The sequence below is a fragment of the Cibotium barometz genome, chromosome 28, assembly GCF_041138505.1.
Source record: "Cibotium barometz isolate CiBa-2024 chromosome 28, ASM4113850v1, whole genome shotgun sequence".
Taxonomy (NCBI): domain Eukaryota; kingdom Viridiplantae; phylum Streptophyta; class Polypodiopsida; order Cyatheales; family Cibotiaceae; genus Cibotium; species Cibotium barometz.
Genome location: NC_141073.1, coordinates 50,352,476 through 50,368,886, shown reverse-complemented (window position 1 = coordinate 50,368,886; position 16,411 = coordinate 50,352,476). Strand labels below are relative to the sequence as shown.

The following is a 16,411-nucleotide window of genomic DNA, read 5'->3' as shown; positions in this document are numbered from 1 at the left end:
TATTTTTATTGAGCCCTACTCATTATTGTATTTTGTGAGTATTGTGCTTTGCCATAATAAAATAGATTGTTGAGAATTTTTTTTCTCATAACTTATCTTTGGTTGAAATTGAATTTTAAAGACATTTGCTTCAAAATCGTTACTTTGTAGAGTAGACACGTCTATGTAGAAATTTTTCATCACATTAGTCATTTCTAAGATACAACAGTTCAGTACAAGTCTTACAACAATAACTTCTGCTGGGCCTAAGTCCATCAATTTAAGACCTTTCTAATTCTGCACGACAGATTTTTCCTCCGTCTTCTTCTCTGGGTTGTTCATCTGAAGAATTCTTTGATGCACCTCTTTGGCTTCATCTATCAATTTGTCTACATCTTTAAGGTCTTTTTTGAAGGTCTTTTTTGAAGCTTTCAGATATCTGGATAGGTTGGTCATCTGTATTCCCAACAGAGGAATATGAGTCATCATCGGAAGAAATAGCTAAAATAGCAACCTTGCTAGGAACAGTCCTCTCATTAGAAGAATTTGCATCCATGGGCGGCTTTTGTATAGAGCTTATAAGTTGTAAGATATTATGTTCTCAATTCCCATGGACTCGTCTTTATATATTTTTTTGGATGGACTCCAAAACCATCGACATAAAAAAACCATGTGCTGTAAATCTATGTGCCACTAAACCATTTTGGAATAGGAACCCTAGTACCTACACTGAGCTGACCATTATTGTGCACATACAAGATAGCTTTAGAGTAAATTTGTTGAGTTATAACTTTAATATAAAAATCTAAACTCATAGCTGTTACAAGACAAAAATTCATTGCTCACAGTACACTTTTTTGAGGGCAAGGACTTTACAAAATTAACATACTTGAAGTAGCTTCAAAATTCACAAAATACAAAATCTCCATTAATTGAGCGATATACCATCAACATCCCAATCGGGATCTACCAAGGTCTTTGGCTCTAGTCATTTTCGAATCTTCCTATTGTTCACCTTGAACTATGCTCTGCTAATATCCTCACCTCCCATGATATTGAGGTGCTCTCTAATATTAGGAGGCTCCAATGTCTACTTGCACCTACAACATCCACCGCTCATAATAGAAGCGTATATGTAGTGTGGCACGAGCTTTGAGATACCAAAATGAGACACTAGATTCTACTATATTGCACTTGAATGTGTCATTCTTATGTATCCCTTCTCCACTGGTCTCCAAGCAAGGCTACCATGTCATCACCTAATACCTTCTTGCACACACAAACATGGTAGGTGTTTGTGAGAAACAAAATTGATTGAACATCTTCGCAAATCGATCTTGTTGGCGAAGATGGATATCTCGTGCTGTGTAAACATGTTGTACCGTGGCCACTACTTTTCCATTTCTTGCCTTCTTGAAGCCTTGTATAAACGACCTTTCTACCAGTACATTTTGCCGTCAAGCTCGCTGAGGCCCGATTGTAGCAGGCTGTAGATGAATCCAAGCACTCTTACAAAATGCCTCTCCCACCCAAGCACCATCATTGTCCTTCTTGTTGTGCAAGGATATCTCCTCAATCTCATCTTTTGGCCTTCTTGGTGCGGTCATATCTTCTTGGAAGCTAGAGTAGAAAGGTTATGTTTAGAGTAAAAAGAAAAGAGATGTGTAGACTAGGGTTTTATGGGAGCCTTGAAGATGAAAGAGATGGAGATCCGAGAAGGGAGGGAGATTAAGATGGAGGAGAAAGTTTAGGGTTTCGGGCTTTGATGGTTTCATTAGGGTTAGGCAAATGAGATAGAGATGGAAGAGAAAGAGAGGAAGAGTTTAATGTGGACGTTCAAGAGGGAAAGCGGACTTGAAAATGAAATTTTGATTACAATGAAATTTGAGATGGGTTTTTGGGGGGAAATGTGAGTTTTGGGAGGATCTCAAAAATTTCAAAAATTTAAGGATTTTTTGAGCCACGAAAAATGGTGGGACCATATCTGCCCTAAACCCCCTACTTTTTTAAAGGGACAAGTGTAATTATTAGTACTACTGAAAGCCTAGTCCCCCTCCCTATAGTCTAGTCTCCCTCCCCATATTTAAAGGAGACCAAATATGCACAATCCTCTATTCCTATTGGTCCATTGCTAATTACTTTCATTAGTAAAAGGCCCAAAATATGTCCAAATGCCCCCTAATGCTTACTTTATATACTCTCCTTGTAGATATTTAACATATGATTTCTTATGTTTTGTTATCGGCTTCTCAAGAAGATTTTCCCCCCTTAAAATCTTGTCTTGGACTCATGAGATGGGTCTCGTAAATTTCTCTCTATGTTAGGTATGGATTATACAAAAATACACACATGTCTCAATGATTGCATGCTATTTAGAGGGGTTAATAAAGATGCAACACAATGTCTACAATGTGGAGAGAGCCGCTATAGAGATGATTTGCAAGGAGACAAAATTCCCCGAAAGGTGTTGAGACACTTTCCTATCATTCCTCTCATCCAACACATGTTTAAATGTAAGGGGATTGTAGAACTCATGACATGGCATGCATCTCATCACTCAACCAATGGCATCATGAGCATTGCTGATTCACTGGCGTGGCAACATGTGGAGCATCAATGGCCAGAGTTTAAAGATGAACCCTTTTACTTACATCTTGGCTTGGGCATGGATGGTGTTAACCCATTTGGATTTAAGTCCACATCATGGTCTACTTGGCCTATTGTATTGGTAAATTACAACCTCTCTCCATAGGTGAAATCAAGAAAGGTCATATCATGCTTGCTCGAGGCAAGTATAAGGTGGCAAACATGGATGTGCACCTCGAGCTTTTGATTGAGGAGCTTGAGGCACTATGGTGAGGTATCAAAGTGCATGATGTCTCAAGGCCAATAAATAGGTATGATATGGAGGTGAAAGGAGCTTTGTTTTGGATGATGCATGACTATCCCGGGTTCTCGGAGTGCTCATGTAGATACTTGAACTTTATAACTTTAAAATTTAAACTTGTCTTACTTTACCTCTCTCAATCATCTCAATTTTAAAATAGGTTTGGAAACCTCCGGACATCATGGATTTCCGATTTGTGGACCATCACTTGTTTTCAGAAATACCCTCTATACTAAAGAAGTTGGTGTATGATAGACATCATTGATTTCTCCCTCCTTCTCACATCCCACGTATGTGCCACATGATGTCTGATCACTTGTGAGATGAGAGGTAGAGGTTGGCTTGAGGCATGGAGAAGCACCCCAAATCCGCCACCCGATGGGATGTCAAGACACTCGATCTTCTTTTGAACTCCATATTGGTGTGAGTTGAAGATAAATCATCTCTTATATCCCATGCATATCTTCAAGAATGTGGCAACAAATATTTGGAACCATTTAATTGGTAAAAGAGATACCAAGGGTGCAAGGGATAACTTACAAAACATTGGACACCTTCAAAGTGCATAGCCAATTGTAAGTGAGAGTGGTATTATGGTCCTACCAAAGACACCAAGGTTATTAACCAAGAAGGACCAAAGACAAGCTGATGTAGAGGATATGGAGTGTGGGGGAGGTACCCTCCAAATGGACCTCATAGCTCTGAGTGATGGTTTGCAGATTTCAAGCTCATTTCAAGGCAACGCTGCCCTCCATGCATGAGCTTCTAGTCTCTTGCTGATTTGAGTCTTATGGGGTATTACCAATGGAATGTCACGGCCACATGAGCTCATGATCACTACCATTATGCTATCATGTGAATAAATGAGCCTTGGGCAAGAGCACATAGCATTGGTAGCTGTTTTGTTGGATAGCAATGTCATTGGATATATATATATATATATATCACAAGGCAAAGAGGTGACCCCCCACACCTCCTAGCCCTGCGCAAGTTTGGGCTCTATAGCACCAGGGTAGAGGGCTCCTGACCAACCCTCAGGACTAAGTGCCACGGGGTCCCTTGTCAGGTGATATCAATGGATGGCATTGATCAAAAACCGCGATGCCTTTTTTGGGCCGTCGAATAAAGTAAACTAGGGCCAGTAAACTAGGTTACTAGGCGATCATAATTTACTTCCTAGTTTACTAAATCAGAGAGTTATAGCCGAAACAATTTGCTGATTCTGTCGGGGTCTCTACACAAGTGAAAATTGTAAGAAGACAGCAAGTAGCCTCAAGGTAAGCCTCAAGGTAATCCTAGAGCTTGAGATGTATAATATCCTAGATGTATAATATCCTTTCATTCTTATCTAATCTCTTAGAAGAGAACGTTAGATTGCTATGGTCTTTTGAGAAAGAGACCAAAACTCTTGCAGTACGAGTAAGAGGAGATAAAGCTTGCGGATGATTGGATGATTTCAATCGTAAGAGAAGGTATTAGAAGACTCTCTATTCTCATATGTCAAGTTTTAAAGCTCTTGTTAACGAGCAAAGGCAACGATAAACGATAAATTTCTATAAGGTATACACATATTTTGTTTTTCACTTATATATCATTCTTGGGATTGAGGTATGGCCCCGGCTTCTCTATTAATTGTTAATAGTGATCTATTTGATTGATTTACTAGTTAAAGTTTGTATTCTTTTAAACAACAGCATATGCCTTAATAAAGAATGTTTTATCACAATCTCAAGTTGAAATGCTAAAATCCATGTGAAAATGATTGTTTTCTTAAGAAGATAACATGGATTCTAGTCCTATGGTTTAGTTGAGTAAATGGATTGTTATCTTGGTTAAATTAAGGTACAAGTACAACTCTCCGTACCTTGACGCTGCCCCGTTCTTATGCTTGTATAGCCGGACGGCGGAGATGTTAGTAAGGCCTGCAGTTGGCCCATGGTATCCCTCATACTATTGGGAGACTGAGATTCGCCGATTGAGGCAAGTGATTGTGATGCTACCTAGTTCTGAGGGCCCAGGCTAGTGCAGTGAATTAGCCCACCCTAGTGCGTAGACATCTCTCTGAGAGGCGGGGGGAGGATTGAGCGACGGAGCCTGAGAGGGCGACAGGCCGGCTTGAGTCCTTACCAGAGCGACCGACGATGAGGTGTATGGTCCCGTAAGGTTTTGCCCAACATGTAGAGGCAGGAAGACCGAATTCTAGATTATCGGCAGTATAAAGGAAAAGAATAAGAGAGCCGGTTTGGCTTGTATAATATTGATTCATGTATAAACCTTTTTTATAAATCTTGTCTTTGGCATTATCGTACTGTGGAAAATGGCTATTTAACAAACCTTGTGAAAAGGGCCTTAATTAAGGAACATGTTTATTTATGTCAAACAGTGTGGTAGGATTAATTAGAAAACAAATTGACGCGTGAGTAGGGTGGAAAGTGGGAAGATGGAATGCCCAGACGGCACCATCCTACGGACGGGTGGACCCGATTAGTCGGGTAGCTTTCCCCAACAGATTAAGTGAAAGCCCTACGCTAGATAAATAGGTTCTCGGGCAATTCTATTCTAGAAGACTAGGCCAACGGCTGTGCCTTGCATGGATGAGGAAAAAAGCATTGTCTCTAGGAATCAAGACAGTTGCCCAAATTATGATCAATTATCCTATGGAAGATTTGATGTTTAGAAGATCACGCTCCCCCTGCGGGACAGAACTAGGTCTTACCTATGAATCGTATCCTTGAATCTCTGCATGGTCAAGGTGTTGGTGAGTAGGAAATTTTCTCCAAGTTAAGACTTAGTGGACTATCTTAAGTGTTTCCCTTATTTTGGAAGGGGTGAACCTTACAAGTGGTATCAGAGCCGATCTTAGTTCCTAGGATTTGTTTTTCAAAGGTTAACTGTTAAGGGATTAAAACAAGTGATTGTTTATTATATGAGGACAAATCAATCATCTCTACCGGCCATAAAAAAGGTAGATTAAGCTTCCAAATGAATCGATGGAGAAGAGTTACCTCATCCATTTCTAGAGTAAATCAGAGAAGTTTAACAAAAGTTTGGTGGTATTCTTTTAGGGTCTTCCTTTCTTGGGTTAGCTCCAAAAATTCATTCATTTTATCCTCTCAAAATCCTGGAGGACAAAACCTTTCTCGAAGGTGTACTTTCATGGCATGTCATAATTGATTCTGGTTCCAGTGGTTGGATTGACAATAGTGGTTGGATTCTGGTTCCAGTGGTTGGATTGACAATAGTGCTTCCAAGTAATTTGGCATTTCTTACGATTCTTAGACGAGCAAGGGTGAACTTGCTTCTTTCATTGTATCCATGAAAAGTTCAAAACTATCAAATACATATGAGATCTTCATTGTTTGAGAATTACACATCTAGTGCCTTGGGATTGATACCTCCAAAGATTATCAGGATTAATACGTCTGAGATTATTAGTTTTCCGAAAAATACACATCTAGTATCTTGGGATTAACACAACTAAGAGCATGATCCTCTGGGAATTACACATCCGAAGTTAGATCCATGTTTGTCTGAGATGGGTTCAAGATCTTGGATGATCGTCCTAGTGTAAAGAATCCATGTTTGTCTGAGATGGGTTCAAGATCTTGGATGATCGTCCTAGTGTAAAGAATCCAATGGATGACATTCACACGTCAACTATTCAAACCTTAATGGAGTTATAATCTTAATAATTTATAATATGCTAACTAATGATATATATCCTAAAAATTTCTCTAAACAAAGTTTCAATCTATCCTTTTATTCAGTCTCTCACTAGTTTCTTAATTTGATCGCCCTATGTTTTTCCTCAAAAGTTTTCCTCCCCAATCTTATTTCTCAAATTTATTGTACAAATATCTTACGTGTGTACCCTCAAGATACAAGCACAATTTCATAGGATGATTGTCTCAACATGTGAGGATATTCAAATCACTAAATAACCTCGTCAAGAATGCAAAACCATCCTCTATTTCAGAAGCCATAATTATAGCTAGAGACTATGATAAAGTTTTTTTATATAGAAAGTGTCGAGAAGTACATGAGTCCTTCCATGTTAATCAAGAAGAGGTCTCCTAATTCAAGGGGAACGTCAAGCCCACCCTTGGCTACAAGGAATCATGAGCTAGAGCAAAAATTAAGTCAAGAAATAGGGATAGCAGGGTTAAAGATAACCGAATTCAACAAGTATTTCTAGAAGTAAATAGAAGAGGATTGGCAGGGTTAAAGATAACCGAATTCAACAAGTATTTCTAGAAGTAAATAGAAGAGGATTGACAGGATTAAAGATAATCGAATTCAACAAGTATTTCTATAAGTATTTCTAGAAGTAAATAGAAGAGGATTGACAGGATTAAAGATAATCGAATTCAACAAGTATTTCTATAAGTAACTAGAAGAGGATTGGCGCAAGATTCATGTGAAGTAATGTGCATGATTAATAGAGGTATTCTACAAGACGATACTAAGATTATGAAATTGCTATCATAGGTTAGATTACGTAAAGGATTGATTCCCTTACGTTTTTCCATGACAATTTGTTAAGTACCATATTACATGGGGGTATAGAATAAGCAATTCGAAGGTTCATATCATATGAGAGGTATATGGATGCATGAAATTAGAATAATAAGGCCAATTAACTTTAGAATAATAAAGACCTTTTGGAGGCACAACAAAACGAGGCAAACACATGAAATAAGGGACTCTTTAAGAACAATGTTTAGATAAAAGAAGATTTCTACCTAGTGGGGACACCACTTTGGATAAGACAGGAGGATTTACTTAGATACTACCCTATCTCGTGAGATAAGAACAACTCGAATCTTTTAAGTGGGGAAGATTGTAAGGTCCCTCCCAAGCCATGTATGTATGTGTCTCTTTTAATATAGATTTCAAGAAGGAAAGAGAGTGCACTTAGAGGAGAGTGAGATAATAAGGCTAGAAACATTAGAAAAGTGTTAGAATAAAAATATTAGCTTCAAAAATCCTAAAAGAAATCAGAAGACAAGAATAGTTCTATTAAGAGATGAGTATCTCCAAAAATAGAAATTCGCATTTAGGTGATAGGAGGTCATATTTAGAGTACTTTTACATATTAAGAGTCCATGCATACTAAAAATATGGAAAAGCAATGCATTCACTACGAGTAAGAGGAGATAAAGCTTGGGGACATTCGAATGGTTTCAATCGTAAGAGAAGGTATTAGAAGACTCTCTATTCTCATATGTCAAGTTCTAAAGCTCTTATTAATAAATGACAAATTTCTATAAGGTATATACATATTTTGTTTTTCAATTATATATCATTCTTAGGGGTTGTGGTATGGTCCCGGCTTCTCTATTAATTGTTAATAGTGATCTATTTGATTGATGTACTAGTTAAAGTTTGTATTCTTCTAAACAACAGCATATGCCTTAATAAAGAATGTCTTATCACAATCTCAAGTTAAAATGCTAAAATCTTTGTGAAAAGGATTGTTTTGTTAAGAAGGTAACATAGATTCTAGTCCTATGGTTTAGTTGAGTAAATGGATTGTTATCTTGGTTAAAGTAAGGTACAGGTACAACTATCCCTGCCTTGACGTTGTCCCGTTCTTGTGCTTGTATAGCTAGACGACGGAGACGTTAGTAAGGCCCGGAGTTGGCCCATGGTATCCCTCATACCATTGGGAGAATGAGGTTTGCCGATTGAGGTGAGGTGATTGTGATGCTGCCTAGTTCTGGGGGCCCAGGCTAGTGTGGTGAATTAGCCCACCCTAGTGCGTAGACATCCCTTTGAGGGGTGGGAGGATTAAGCGACGGAGCCTGAGAGCGCGACAGGCCGGCTTTAGTCCTCGTCACCAGCGGGTCGACGATGAGGTGTATGGTCCCGTAGGGTATTGCCCAGCATGTAGAGGCTGGAAGGTTGAATTCTAGATCATCGGCAGTATAATGGAAAAGAGTAAGAGAGCCGGTTTGGCTTGTATGGAATTGATTCATGTATAAAGCTTTTTTGTAAATCTTATCTTTGGCATTATTGTACTGTGAAAAAAGGATATTTAACGAACCTTGTGAAAAGGGTCTTAATTAAAGAACATGTTTATTTATGTCAAACAGTGTGGTAGGATTAACTAGAAAACAAATTGATTTGTGAGTAGGGTGGAAAGTGGGAGGATGGAATGCCCCGATGTGGCACCATCCTACGAATGGTTGGACTCGATTAGTCGGGTAGCTTTCCAATAGATTAAGTGAAAGCCTTACACTAGATAAATAGGTTCTCGAGCAATTCTATTCTAGAAGACTAGGCCAGCGGGCTGTGCCTTGCATGGATGAGGAAAAAAGCATTGTCTCTAGGAATCAAGACTAGTAGTTGCCCAAATTATGATCAATTACCCTATGGATGATTTGATGTTTAGAATATCACGCTCCCCCTGTTGTGCGGGATAGGACTAGGTCTTACCTATATGAGTTGTATCCTTGAATCTCTGCATGGTCAAGGTGTCCACGATGAGTAGGAAATTTTTAGAATATCACGCTCCCCCTGTTGTGCGGGATAGGACTAGGTCTTACCTATATGAGTTGTATCCTTGAATCTCTGCATGGTCAAGGTGTCGACGATGAGTAGGAAATTTTCTGCAAGTTAAGACTTAGTGGACTATCTTAAGTATTTCTCCTATTTTGAAAGGGGGGAACCTTACAATCTGGCACATGCAAACATTCACATGCATTCAAATCACATTATTACATGCATTCAAATCACATTATTACATGTGTTACACTTAAAAGTTTACTACACTCTACCAAATGTATGCAATTAGATACTACCAAACTGAAGTACAATGAGCTCAATTTGTAAGACCTTTGCAAAAATGACACCAATGTTCTCTAGGGAAGAATTTCATACTTGGGCCACACAAATAAAGTATCTTCTCATACACAAGAAGCTATGGAAATTAATTAAGAAAAATATACTCGCTAATCCAACTTAGGAAATCTTAGACTGAAAAATATGAATAGGCATTGTCATTAATTGGATTGCAGTTGGGAACTAACCTTATTCATCACATTAATTCAAAAACCATGAGAAAATAAGCATCAAATAAGTTAAATTTAATATTTGGTTCCAAGGCCAAAAATCAAAAAATCCATTTGAAAATAGAATTTTATGGCTTAAAGATGGAATTTCATGAGTTGCTAGCACAATTTATAAGCAAAATGAAAAGTAGCATGACCTAGTTGGATGACATTGATGCAACGATAGGTGAAAAGGATGCACTTGCCATATTTATAAACAGCATGCGAGAGGAATATGGTGCACTAGTGACCACCCTAAATAATTTGCCTGAACCAGCATTTGAGGGTTGTATTTCATCACTACTTGAATAAGAGAAGCGGCTAAAGAATGGAACACAAAGAATAATAAGTAAACAAACATTCTACACTTGAAAGGCATAAAAGAATGCTACCCCACTGGCAGAAGGAAAGGAACAAGCCCAAATGTGGACACTGCAATACATTCGGGCATAAGGAAGAAGAATGCCAACTGACTTGAACCAGGAAGACAACTACGTGGAGACTTCATCAAGCAAAGAGAAGATCCTCTATGAGCATCTCCTCTAAAACCAAAGCTACATCGATAAGCCTCACCACCTTACCCCATGATTGTAAAAGGTTAGTGTCAGGATCTTTATGATACTTGGAGAAGAATTACTCAAACTCAAACACAAAAATTAATAGAACATAGACTTTGCACAAATTGAACACCAAAACCTTATCTAAACAATTCAATAAAAAAACATAAACCATGAAAGCTTGAAAATAGAGAAGAGTGAGTCTGGCCCCTCGTTTTTGGTAATCCATGAAGCACAAAATACGTGTTTAATAAACATATGTGCAACTTGATAAGTAGTCAATATCTTTTTGCAAGTAATGAAATAAGTCTATTTGCTAAATCTATCAACAATAGTCCAAATCATATCATTATTGCTAGCAGTTAGAAAACCAAAAATGAGATCCATGCTTATTTCTTCCCATGATGATAGTTTTTTTTAAAATCCATCAGAACCCTTAAAGCCATGTTTGAAAAAAAATGAAGATAGTTGAAGGAAATAGTTTATCTAATTGATCAAAGCCACATGTTTAATTTTTTCTTTAATAAACTAAATGCTCTAAACCCAACCTCAAGAATATCTTGAATAGATAGTTCCACAATACTCAAGATTTTTGTCTATGACATTGGTATCATGTCTACTAGCTCGACTTTCTTCCTCAAAAGTTACTATCACACCACAATAAAATGTGTTTCTTTTAGAATCCACACGATCCATGTGAAATTGCCTTCCCTCTAACCATATTGCATTATGATAGTTTGTAGTAACATTAGAGACAAAGGCATGATATTTAGTATAGTGTGTTGAAATTTGAGCATAATGATGAGCTATGGTGGATCATACACTAGAATCAACATGATTAACAAAGTGATTAGCAAATGATTAAGACGTAATTAGTGAATAATTAACAAATAGATTAATGTAGGCATGGATACTCAAAAACCAGCAAATTCTCATTAGGGCTATGCCTCAATTTATAGAGTTTACATCAAGCATCAAATCCCATTGATTTCTCCATGATTCACTCCCAGAATATCTCCACCTCTTGCCTGATTCTCTCCACCTCTTCTCTTTTCCCTGAATATCTCCCAGAATATCTCCACACTCCTAAATTCCCTCGTGCTACCCATTATTCTCTCCCAGTAGATTCTTCTAACCTTTTCACAGGTTCTTTCACAATTACATCTTCTCTTTTACAGCCTCTATCCAAGAGCTTGTTCCCGCACACACCCTATTCACTTGTATATTTCAACACCTCCCCTCAAGTGAATAATCCTAGTACACCTAGACCCTATACCAAGTTTGCCTCCCCTTACTTGGTAGTCCGCGACCAGTGTCTACTCCTCCCCTCAAGTTATCTCAGCACACCTGGACCCTGTATCAAGTTTCTTTCTTACTTGACAGTCCGCGACCAGTGCCTCAAGTCCCTAAACTCCATAGTCCTTGACACTCTCTCTCTCAATGTGTCCAAGGCTACTATAAGTGCCCGCGACCTTGACTAAAGTGCTCACACATACATCTACCACGTGGCCTACATCATCGGTGGCTCAGAGGTGGTTTTACTTTATTGGGGCAGGTTACATTGGGTTGTGGGGTCTCTCTCTCTCTCTCTCAGAGATTTTCACATGGCTCCTCACTCTTTGGAGCCTCACATCTTCTCTTCTCTTCAGTCTTCTTGTCGTGGCACCTTCTCTCCACGCGTCCGTCTCTTCTTTCAGTCTTCTTGGAGTAGCTTCTCTTCTTGTGGCAGCTTCTCTTCTCGTGTCCATGTCTTCCTTCAGGTCTTCTTCTCGGTGTGGATCCTCTTCTTGGGAAGAGATATTCTTCTTCTTCCATGGCTGGGGCCATGAGCTCGTCCGTCTCAGGTCATTTTGCTCCATGTGAGCAACATGTTTCAATGTTTTGCTGACAGTTCCTTTGGGCTTTTTATGTTTATTTTGTATCATTATGCAATGCAAACCCAAATTTATGCGGGAGGTCTTACCTCTTGCCTTATTCTGGACAAGGGCAGTGTTTGTTCCCATTTTTACACTGATGTAATGTGCCCAATACATAATGCGTATAGCATTCATTCTCATGCACATTCCAAATGCAACTCTGGCTGTGAATAATCTTGAATTTGAGTGAGATTTACAGGCATTAACCAAAGGTTAAATGCAAAATGATGATTTTCACAAATTTATCAGCATAATTTTACCAGAAATTACATTAAATCAAGGGTAACCAATTTGTACGGGATGGTTGGGATATCAAACCAACTCCGATTTGCAATCTGAAGTTATAGGGATCTGTATCAGATACCTAATGGTTAATTTGAACCCTCAATTGCACCAAAGTACAGTGATTAGCATTGATAATCACTGATTAGCAAATTAATGCTCTGGTTTGTGTGCAGAAAACAGAGTATGCGGGGAGTCCAGATCTGGTGCCTTAGACTTCAAATGAGCTCAAATGCTTTCAAAGGCATCAATAGAAATGAGTCTAGTAGAGGATTAAGCCAAGAAACACAAGATTTGACCAAATATTGAAAGCTTAATCTCTGTTTTACCAAAGTCACCTGCAGATTTGATGAAGAGCTTGGATCTCACTGTAGACTTGAAGAAACTCAATTCTGTCTTCACCAGCTTGTAGAGTATGCTTGATTACCCCTTGGGCTAGGAGAAATTGAATCAATTTAAACTGATGAAGTGGAGATCTGCAATTTACTCAGAAAAATCAGCGCTGGAAAAAACGTGAAGTTCTCCTGAACCCGCCCTGGCGGTTTGCTGCGTTTTCTTGATGGGCTTGAAGCCAAGGATCTTAGCTAGCTATGGTTAGAAGATTTTGCCCTAATTTGATGTGTGCTAGGTGCTAGAGATCCTCCACTGGCTGGGGGTGAAGGGGAAGATGAAAAACTCACTAAAAATTGATTTTTTTGCTAATTACCTACTAATCCTAATTAATTCACTAATGGACTCATAAATCTGATTGATTCTAGGCATAGCTCTGATACCATGTTGAAATTTGAGCATAATAATGAGCTATGGTGGATCATACACTAGAATCAACATGATTAATAAAGTGATTAGCAAATGATTAAGACTTTGAATAATTAACAAATAGATTAATGTAGGCATGGATACTCAAAAACCAGCAAATTCTCATTAGGGCTATACCTCAATTTATAGAGTTTACATCAAGTATCAAATCCCATTGATTTCTCCATGATTCACTCCCAGAATATCTCCACCTCTTGCCTGATTCTCTCCACCTCTTCTCTTTTCCCTGAATATCTCCCAGAATATCTCCACACTCCTAAATTCCCTCGTGCTACCCATTATTCTCTCCCAGTAGATTCTTCTAACCTTTTCACAGGTTCTTTCACAATTACATCTTCTCTTTTACAGCCTCTATCCAAGACCTTGTTCCCGCACACACCCTATTCACTTGTATATTTCAACATAGTGCATTAAACAAGGTATATATCGATGCATGAGACAGAGATGAAGAATATCCTTACTTGAGGGTCACATCCTCATGCATACTCGTGCTCTTCTCTTGTGATCATCTTTTCGTTTTTTGATGCCATCAATATTGCCATAGAAGCCATTCTATATTGATCACATTTGGTAGAGGTTCTAAGCCGTGTGGGAATGGTAAGCATCTATTTGCTCTTCTGAAAGCTCTTCTCTTATCCTTTCGTCTATTGATTGCATCCTTATATCTCCCAATCAACTTCTCCATGATGAGACTATTTAGAATGCATAATGCATTCACCTTTTGGTAGAGGTTCTAAGCCGTGTGGGAATGGTAAGCATCTATTTGCTCTTCTGAAAGCTCTTCTCTCATCCTTTCGTCTATTGATTGCATCCTTATATCTCCCAATCAACTTCTCCATGATGAGACTATTTAGAATGCATAATGCATTCACCTTTTAGCATAATGCTTCATCCAGTCTTCGTTGCCTCCATTTTCCTTGTCGCACATTAGTGATTAATCGGCCATTCTCCTCATTGCTTCACAATTATGGCAATGGAAGGATATATGCGAGACATATGTTTTCAGATATACACAAGAGACTCTTGCATCAACCATCTCTATGCCATGCTTGCTTTTGGCCTTGCTCTTTGTCTCACAAAGTCCTTTAAGGTTTTCATGAACCATTTGAGAAAAAAAAATACATCGAACATGAACAACATCACAAAGTGCCACTTCATCAACTAAATGTACCACGAGATCCAATTAGCTAGTGAGAATTATTCTATTAACGTTTTTCTCAATCATACACACTACCTCAATAACATTGAGACAAACCATCTCAATGGATATGGAATCTATCTCCTTTAAGGATATGTACCTACATACATAGCAATCATGTGTACTATTTATTATACATAACTTGTGATTACATGGGAAGATCAAATCTTAAATATAAGTTAGCTACTGAATTAAAGAGAAGATTCATACCTCACCAAGCTTCCCATTTTGTAAATAGCCTCTCTCACCTTCTTGTCTCCATAACCAACTATAGAAATTGGAAGAATAAACTATGCATAGAAAAAAATGGAAGTTAGTATATAAACCTACAAATTATGTACCATAAAGATAAAATGAATAAGCGAATATTTGAATACTTGTAATATCTTGTGTCAATCATGTGTCTTAAGGCCACATAATTGTGCCCCTCCTTTCTTTTTGGTCTTTGTGAAGACACCCTTCAATGAATGCATTACTCCCGTTGATGTACAAAAAGAGGCAATCACGACGCCCAAACTCCAAGCATCAGCGCGATGGTCGTAATTGCCCCGGATAACCTCAGGAGCCTGGTAACGGGAGGTTCCGACTCGATCGTGAAGCATCTCTCCGGGGGCGATGGTGGCAGCCAAGCCGAAGTCTGCTAGAAATACATCCTCATGATGGGCGCCCTCCTCCAGTCGATGGAAGAGGATGTTTCCCGGTTTCACGTCCCTGTGGATGATGCCACGGGAGTGGCAAGCGGCAAGTGTGCGAGCAAGGCTAGCCACTATGGGAGCGGCCTCGCGGTCATCAAGCTTGAATTGTGGGGGATGAGAATCAAGCTTACCAAAGCAAGTCTCCTGCGTTGCAGAAGGGGGTGAGGAGATGGAAGCAACCCATCTCCCTCGACGGTGGAAACCAGGGGTAGGACGCCGGGTATGCCGCTGAGGTGATGGAGGACCTCCGCTTCCCATCGAAGCTGCGCGTCTTGGGATAGCTCCTCTGCACTTAGTTTTCTTTTCCTGGATTCATCAGCGAAACCCGTAGCCTCTAATTTCCTCCTTTTGCTAGCTATGCTCTGTTCTTTCTGCTCTGAGACTGATTGCTGCGGCGAGCGAGTACGATAATGAGAGAGGATAATCCTACAAGCGAGACGGATGCCGCGGGGCTGATCGCTACACAGAAGAACCAGCCCCTGTCCACCTTTGCCGAGCTCGCGGAGCGTTTCAAGACCCAATTGCCTCTTCAGCACGGAGCAACAAGAGCACAAATCACTCTCTGTTATGCTAGCCATATAAACTTCTTCTTCTCCTACCTGCAAGCTCTCTGATTTCTTCTTCTTCTGTTGAACCAAACGCTGCTCGATGTTGCTGAATTTCTTCTTCTGATTTTGCTTTTTGACTTAGAGAGTAAAAAGCAGATGTAGCCCACACGCTAAAAGGGTCAAAAGCAAATGTTCCAAAACAGCAAAATGAACCTCTGTGATCTACTTAATTAGATGCCAAAGTGAACCTTCGTGCGAAAAGTTTGTCCCAATTTGTCCTAATGCCGGTTAGAAATCCAAAATGGCTGGCTGGTTTATATTGAAATTAGGATAAATCAAAGCAGACTAAACATATGGGAAAGTAGTGTTAAAAGCATTAAGAAATCAAGGCTTTTTTCGACATGAAAGATTATGTAAAAAGGAAATGTGGGGGAAATGTGCAAATCTTAATTAATTAGCCATGTGCTTTTGAAAATAG

General features: G+C 39.1%; 1 pseudogene; it reads right to left on the bottom strand.

Annotated features, from left to right (window-relative positions):
• Positions 1–15,082: 15,082 nt before the first annotated feature.
• Positions 15,083–16,007, bottom strand: LOC147622895 (calcium-dependent protein kinase 20-like; annotated as a pseudogene).
• Positions 16,008–16,411: the final 404 nt, after the last annotated feature.